Source organism: Palaemon carinicauda, unplaced genomic scaffold (assembly GCF_036898095.1).
Source record: "Palaemon carinicauda isolate YSFRI2023 unplaced genomic scaffold, ASM3689809v2 scaffold220, whole genome shotgun sequence".
Classification (NCBI taxonomy): Eukaryota; Metazoa; Arthropoda; class Malacostraca; order Decapoda; family Palaemonidae; genus Palaemon; species Palaemon carinicauda.
In genome coordinates, this window is record NW_027169811.1 from 202,308 (window position 1) to 209,413 (window position 7,106).

At 47.6% G+C, this 7,106-nt stretch overlaps 1 protein-coding gene across 1 annotated transcript in view; it reads right to left on the reverse strand.

The window, feature by feature from the left end:
• Window positions 1-6,495, reverse strand: part of LOC137636060 (uncharacterized) — a 30,735-nt gene extending 24,240 nt beyond the window's left edge. Inside the window, exon 1 of the mRNA XM_068368488.1 lies at window positions 6,450-6,495. The gene's annotated coding sequence lies outside the window, so the exon portion shown is untranslated. The remainder of the gene's footprint in view (window positions 1-6,449) is intronic.
• Window positions 6,496-7,106: the final 611 nt, after the last annotated feature.

Below are 7,106 nucleotides of genomic sequence, written 5' to 3' on the forward strand. Positions count from 1 at the left end.
GGGTTCGCTTGCAGGGCTGAAAGAGAAGAATCCCTAGACCTGTCCGGGGAACGCTCCCCCTCTGGCGAGCGTGCTGGTCTGCGCTTGCGGGGAGGGGAGCGCGACAAGGAAGGGTCCGCCTGGCGGCGATCGCGCTGGGGCTCGTGTATCGGGCCCAGACCAGGGTCGCACGTAGATGGATGGAGCGATGCTGGAAACTGGCGCGCACCCGCGTGGCCGGGAGCGGGCGCGATAGTGCGCAGGTGGGTGTTCAGGAGCGATGGCGCGCAGGTGGGTGTTCAGGAGCGATGGCGCGCAGGTGGGTGTTCAGGAGCGATGGCGCAGAGCAGCTGGAGCGGGAACATGATCGCGAGAGCTCGTAGGCGATGGCGTAGGCGTGCGGCGATCAGGAGCTGGAACAGGAGGAGGCCGAATGCGCGGGCGCGCAACGACCTAGCGCAGCCCCGAAGAGCGCGAGATAACGGGGGCGCCTGAGCGCGTGTCCGGAAGAACCGGTTGAGGGCGCGTTAGCGCTGGAGCAGGGTCGCAAGTGGCCTGGGGGCGAGAGGGTTGGCGCCGGCCCGGTAAGACCGGCACACTCGCCTGTGGGAGCACTGGTCGCGCTGGCGATCGTGGGTGCGCATCAGGGTGTGGTCGCACCGGGGTGCACTGCTGCGGAGGCCGCGTGAGGGCACTCTAGAGTTCGTTGGGCAACCTCAGTTGTCTTAAATACAGGAACGGGGCGCGTAGCAGGAACAGGGTGCGATACTGGAGCGTCGTGCGCGATCGTATCAGTAGCAAGCTCGTGCGGTCTGGAGGGAGAGCCCAGAGGCAGCTGTGAGTGCCCGTGCACTAACTTGGGAGCCTCTGGGGCGACTCGATGAGCTGCAGTGACGCGTGGTCGCGTTGGTGAGCGCGTGGGCGCTGGTGCAGGAACTGCGCGCGGACGCGTACCGCGAATCTCCCTAGGTGGGCGCGATGGGTCCCGCGCATTGGTGTGCTCGTGAGCGCTGGAACTGGAACCGAGCGCAGGCGCGTGTCGCGCTTATCCCCCCGAGAGGCGCGACGAGTCCGCAGGAACCTGTGGGTGCCTGTGCGCCAACTCAGGAACTTCCTGGACCGCGCGCGATGAAACAGGAACTGGGGGGCGCCGAGGTGCTGGAGGGCGCAGGTGACCTCTGGGGCACCGGTGGACGCGTAGGCGCCGTATCAGAAACTGGCCTCGTGTGCGCAGGTGAGTGCGGCGGCGCTATATCAGGAGCAGGGCGCGTCTGCGCAGTTGGGCGCTTGCGCGCTACTTCAGGAACTGCTGGAGGGCGACGGGGCGCCGAAGGGCGTGGGCGCGCAGGGGAACCCTGGCGCGTGACAGGAACAGCGGTGCAAACGCCTCAGGGTGAGCACCGAGGCGCTATGTCAGGATCAACAGGAGCAACAGCAGGCGGTGCCTGGCGCTTAGGGGCGAGGCGCAGTTTCGCACTCAAGTCCCAGCAGCCCCGAAGGACCTGGAGATTGCGCAGAGGCAGGATCAGGCGGCGCGTAAAGCGCATCAGGAGCTTTAGACGTAGATGGTCTGGGCGACAGGTCACCTTGTCCCGAAGGACGACCATCCTCCGAAGGGGATCGCGAACGATCCCCGGAGAGGTCTAGGTTGGTAGCTGGCAGGACAGGAGAACGGCGAGTCGTCTCCTCCGCAGAGGACTGTGTGGATGATTTATTTTTGGTTTATTTTTATTTTTGTTTTTTGCCAAATCCTGAGAGAGAGAGAGAGAGAGAGAGAGAGAGAGAGAGAGAGAGAGAGAGAGAGAGAGAGAGAGAGAGATTGTGTCAGCGAGCGAAAGTAGTTAGTGTATCGATCGTTTGTGGTGAGAAACACTCTTGGTTTAAATGAGATTGTTTGTTTAAGTTTTTAGCTAGGTTACGACGGAGGTGAATGTCTTGGGTGAATGCTTATTTTGATTTGACTGCTGTAACCGTCAGTTGTGTGAACGCTGGATTTATTATTTTTCTTTACCAGCGAGGAAGTGATTATTGATTTTCTGAGTAAGTACAGTTTTGTTTATCTTTGCTTGTCGTGATTGTGAATGATAGGAACAATTTATTATTTATCTTTGATTATAGTGCGATAGTTAAGTTAGGAGTGTTCGTAAGTGTTTTTCTTTTTTATTTTTGGCAGGCTGTGATTCCTCCTTTGGAGAGAGCTCCATTGAATATTTACTCGATTGTTGATGACTTGGCTTGTATAGGGAACTTGATAAGGCTGCTGAGATTTCGATAATTGTTGATGACCCGGACCGAATTAAATTCCGATTGCTGTTGTTGATGAGGATGATGATGATGATGATGATGATGATAAAAACCACCCCAATCAGGGAAGTAGCTGTGGCAAATTGCCACCCAGTGGACTGTTAAGCACGAAACCGTGATATTGGTAGTTTGCCGTAAAAAGACAGTGGCAGTGTGTGGAGGACTGTGTTGGTGTCCATAAAATATATATATATGTTTCTGTGTTTTGATGTTTGGGTTGTGGTAAATTTAAGTTTGTTTTGCTAGTGTTTAGTTTTAAGCTTTATTTATTTTGAGGGTTTATTTGAATAGCGGTATGATCAATGTCTATTTTGTGTTACGTGTATGATTAGTGATAAGTGTGATTTTTGGTTTATGATGAGCGTTTTAGTTTGAAAGGAAATATAGTTTTAAGGTCATGTTTTTGTTTATTTTGTCCTTTTGTCTAAGAGTCTGGTTTTAGATAACGTAAGGGGAAAGTTTGTGTTGTTGAGACAATTGTCAGTTAGAGTGATTCAAGGGTGTGGGGGTTGTTTTGCAACATCCCGCAACAACTGTGGTGCCGAAGAGGAGCCTCTTAACCCCTATGAAGGGGGATGGAAGGCCTCTACGGCGAAGGGGAGGACGAGCCTTCCGCCTTATACGGCCACGAGGGGCCGTGGGATCAGCAGGCTGACCATCAATGGGCCTCCGAAGAGGAGTCTCTATAAGTGAACTCCCCCGAGAGGGAGTATCACCGGTAGGAGAGACCGTGGGACTAAGCTCCTCCCTCGAAGTATGTTCGGAGGGGGAGTCAGAGCCTTCCGCTACCGCAGCCACAGGAACAGGCGTTTGGCCAGACCCACGGGATGTTTCCGACACAACAACGTCAACCACAGACAGAGGATCTACATATCTCCGCTGAAGTTGACGATTGTTCGGCGGCCGCACCCCGTTTGATCATGTCAAACAGGGCTTCCTTGGAGGGCGAACCCTGCAGCCCCAAGGAAGCCCAACGCTGGGGGGAGGGGCAGCCACCTCGCTATGGGAGGCAACGACCTCTCCCTCACCCCGGGATTGGTTAATGACATCAACAACATTACGGTCTACCCTACCACTCGCCGGCCTCTAGGAAGAGGCCACTCGAGCGGGAGCTTCGGAGGAGGAAAGGGCGCCGGAAGAAGAAGACCTGGGATTTTCTCTCTTCCGAGAAGCCTCCGAAGGAGAAAGATACCTTTTAGCCTTCTTCTTACGTCGCCGGGCAAACCTCTCCCACTGGGAGGTAGACCACTCCCTACACTCAATACACACGTTAGACCTATCACACCGTTGGTCCCTACACACAGGGATAAGGAGTGAGGATCCGTGTCCACGCCGACATAAAGGTCCCACAAGGGCGGCCGGGAAGTCCAGGGCACGTACGCATGACGAGTAATAGAGGCCAACTTCACAAACACACTGAAAAGTCAACAAAGAGGAGAGTGCTGACAGGTCTGTCGTCTCTCTGAGCCAAAAGTATAGTGAGCTATTCACCGGTGTGTGTGAGGGGGGAGGGGTAGCTAGCTACCCCTCCCTACCCCCCCCACCCGCTAACTAGCGGTGGGGTAGGAAACCCTCGTTAAAACTTTGTGGCTCGTCATTCAGCTACGCCGAAGTAATTACCCCATGTAAATAGTGTGGTTTGTATTTCAGTTACGGAACAAAACATGGTCACTGACCTTTGACAAAAACTCACTGCACGAGTCACATGAATCATTCTCGGATAACTCCTCCACGCTGTTCTGTTTTGATTCGCTGCACGCCTCTCTCCCCCCCAGTAGCAACTACATTACAAGATCTCTGGGCAAAAACTAATAAATACTGGAGGGGCACTCAGTAGAGCGCTTACTTCCGCCATGGGAGCTTATTCCTCGACCCTAACATGTATTAATTGGTGTGGATTTTTGTACGCTCAAATCTGAGCCAAGTTTGAAGTCCCTGTGACCACGATGTGCAAACCTATGGCTGATTACGTGAATTGGAAATTTTGCTTGATTGTAACCTTGACCTTAAAAAATTTAACCCTTTCCAGCTTTTCACGTAACAGGTAATCCCTGCAAGTTTCATTACTCTATGATTAAAATTGTAGCCAGGGAATTGTTCACAAACACATAAACAGGGGGTAAAACATAACCTCCTTCCAACTTTGTTGGCAGAGGTAATTAACTACTAAGAAGACATTCTGGTCAATATTTCAAGTTCTTATCAGCAACCTTTGGAATCAAAACCTTGAACTCCACGTACATACTATAGAGTATTAAGCCTACATTAGATACCTGTGTCCTCCAGGGTGGCCAGACTTAGAAAACTGAAATAAGGGATACTTAAATTGGAGAGGTAGTTGAACAACATACACACACAACACACAACTTTCGTAAAGTTACACACGCAGAGACTTGGCTACATTCATTACATATATCGAGGCATCAGAATATTTCAATCAAGCATGTTTTGCAGTTTTAAAGGATATTATGATGCAAGCCTTTCCATAATCCTTATAAAAATATTTTTAAAAATTTCACTAAAATAAATATTTTTTCAGATCTTTAAAATACGGGACCCAAAGATGGTTGATATGGGACACAGGACAAATTTCATAAATATGGTACAATAAAGTCTAATACAGGACGTCTGGTTACCCTGCGTTATCACACAAGAGACAACGCTGGTATCGGGAATGACATTGCATGGGTCATATTCACAAAATTTGGCCTCTTTAGTCTAGCAATGAGAATTGAAGGTCATTTAAACCATTATTTGTTTTTTTGCCAGGAATATATAAAAGGAATGAAATAACCGAGCTTCCGCAACCCTAAGAGGAAGACCTAAAAAAAATAATAGGTTTATTATTATTAAGTGAAACAAATTTAGAAAATACAAAATGAATATTATACCTGATGTAGAGAAAATGACAAAGCAGCATAAAAGAATGTAAACTCAAAATAGTTAGATTATAGTACGAGCTATTGTAGAGGCTATGCCTCGTCCCTGAACCCGAAGAGAATGGAGAGCAAGAATGAAGGAAATAGGAGCAGGGATACAGCAGGAGACTTAAAAGTAGGGGCAGATGAGGAATGAGGGTAAATTTGCAGCTTAAACTATGGCTGGTTTAGGGATAAAGAAATAGCGTGGAATCCACAATAACAAGTGAAGTACAGGGAAGCAAAACCTATAATAACCTCAACCACCTAACCAGTATAGGGTAATCCCAACTTATTTCCTGAGTAGGCTTTGCTCACCTATACCAAGTTAAGCTTTAGTATTAGTCAAATTAACCTATTCAGGTACCATATGACCACACTAAAGGTAAATACTAAAGGTAAAATTCACAATAAACTGTTTAGGTAATTACCACAGGCTTAGGGTTGTGATGGCCGATGGAGTAACGTCGCTGACTGGTGAATGCCAGACTGGGGTTTGCGTCCCGCTCAAACTCATTAGTTCCTTTGGTCACTGCAACCTCACCATCCTTGTGAGCTAAGGATGGGAGGTTTGTGGGAGCCTATAGGTTTAATTGCAATGTCATCAGCAGCCATTGCCTGGCCCCCTTCGTCCTACCTTGGGCGCAGTTCATAAGTATATATGGTCAGTCTTTAGTCTAGGACATTGTCACTGTCCCTTGCCTCTGCCATTCACGAGCGGCCTTTAAACCTTTACTGTCCATAGCCCATTCAGATTCACAATTTGGATACCTCAAGTAAGGTCAATACCAAGTCTACAGTATACTGCTACTACAATTACGAAAAATAAGTCACTAAGGTTATTTTAGATATGAAAATAACGTAAGTTGAATAAATCTACTTAAAAATGGTTTCTCCTACTTCATAAATATAATCGAGGCCATAGCATGAGCTGTTTAAATCTACGGTAGGGTTGGCAGACAGATGACAGGTGGCCGTGTTGGCCAGTCGAGTTACGCAAAGTAATTATCTATACACAGCCGAGTAATTACATTTACAATGGCCATAGATGGCCTTAGCTTACACCGGCCATCGGTAAAAACACAACAGCCACCTTTAGACAATGGCGTACCTACTTACCAAGAGACTGATTCTCGATTAGTCTTGTCTTTGCCAGCAAATACCAAATAGTACGTCTTAGACAGTACACCGAGATGTTAGTTTATCCATTGGATGTTTAAAAACAATTAATTGCGTGAAAATATTAACAATAAGCTAATTGTAGCAGGAGAGACACGGTTTCCTTGAACGAAACGCCGCGCAATATCACCACACATATTAGGTCACGTGACTTTGTTTACATTTTTGTCAACGTTCCAACAGCCTTGCGAGCCACGAAAAGAACGTTCCAACAGACTTGCGAAATATCACCACGCACACATATTAGGTCACGTGACTTTGTTTACATTTTTGTCAACGTTCCAACAGCCTTGCGAGCCACGAAAAGAACGTTCCAACAGCCTTGCAAGCCACGAAAGGAACTGTATTTTAAACCAAGGTCTATAGACCTTGTTTTAAACCATTTATCTATAATATACTTTCGTAAATCACAATGATATATTATGAATATCTTTAATATATCATATTTCATCCAATTAATATTAAATTTGTCGTTACAGCTTCAATATTATCCTTTCATTATGACCTATTAAACACTGGATTTCAATTGTAAATGAATGGCATGGCCTTCAAATTTAATATAATTAATTACCAACGAATTATCAGTAATGTAAAATGCTATGACTAGATGAGAAAATATAAAATTCGAGATTGTTTAACAGCAAGTAGTAGGTTGGCCATGGTACCTGCCACCTGTCGAGATACTACTACTAGAGTGCTACTGGGACTTTGACTAACCAGATTAAT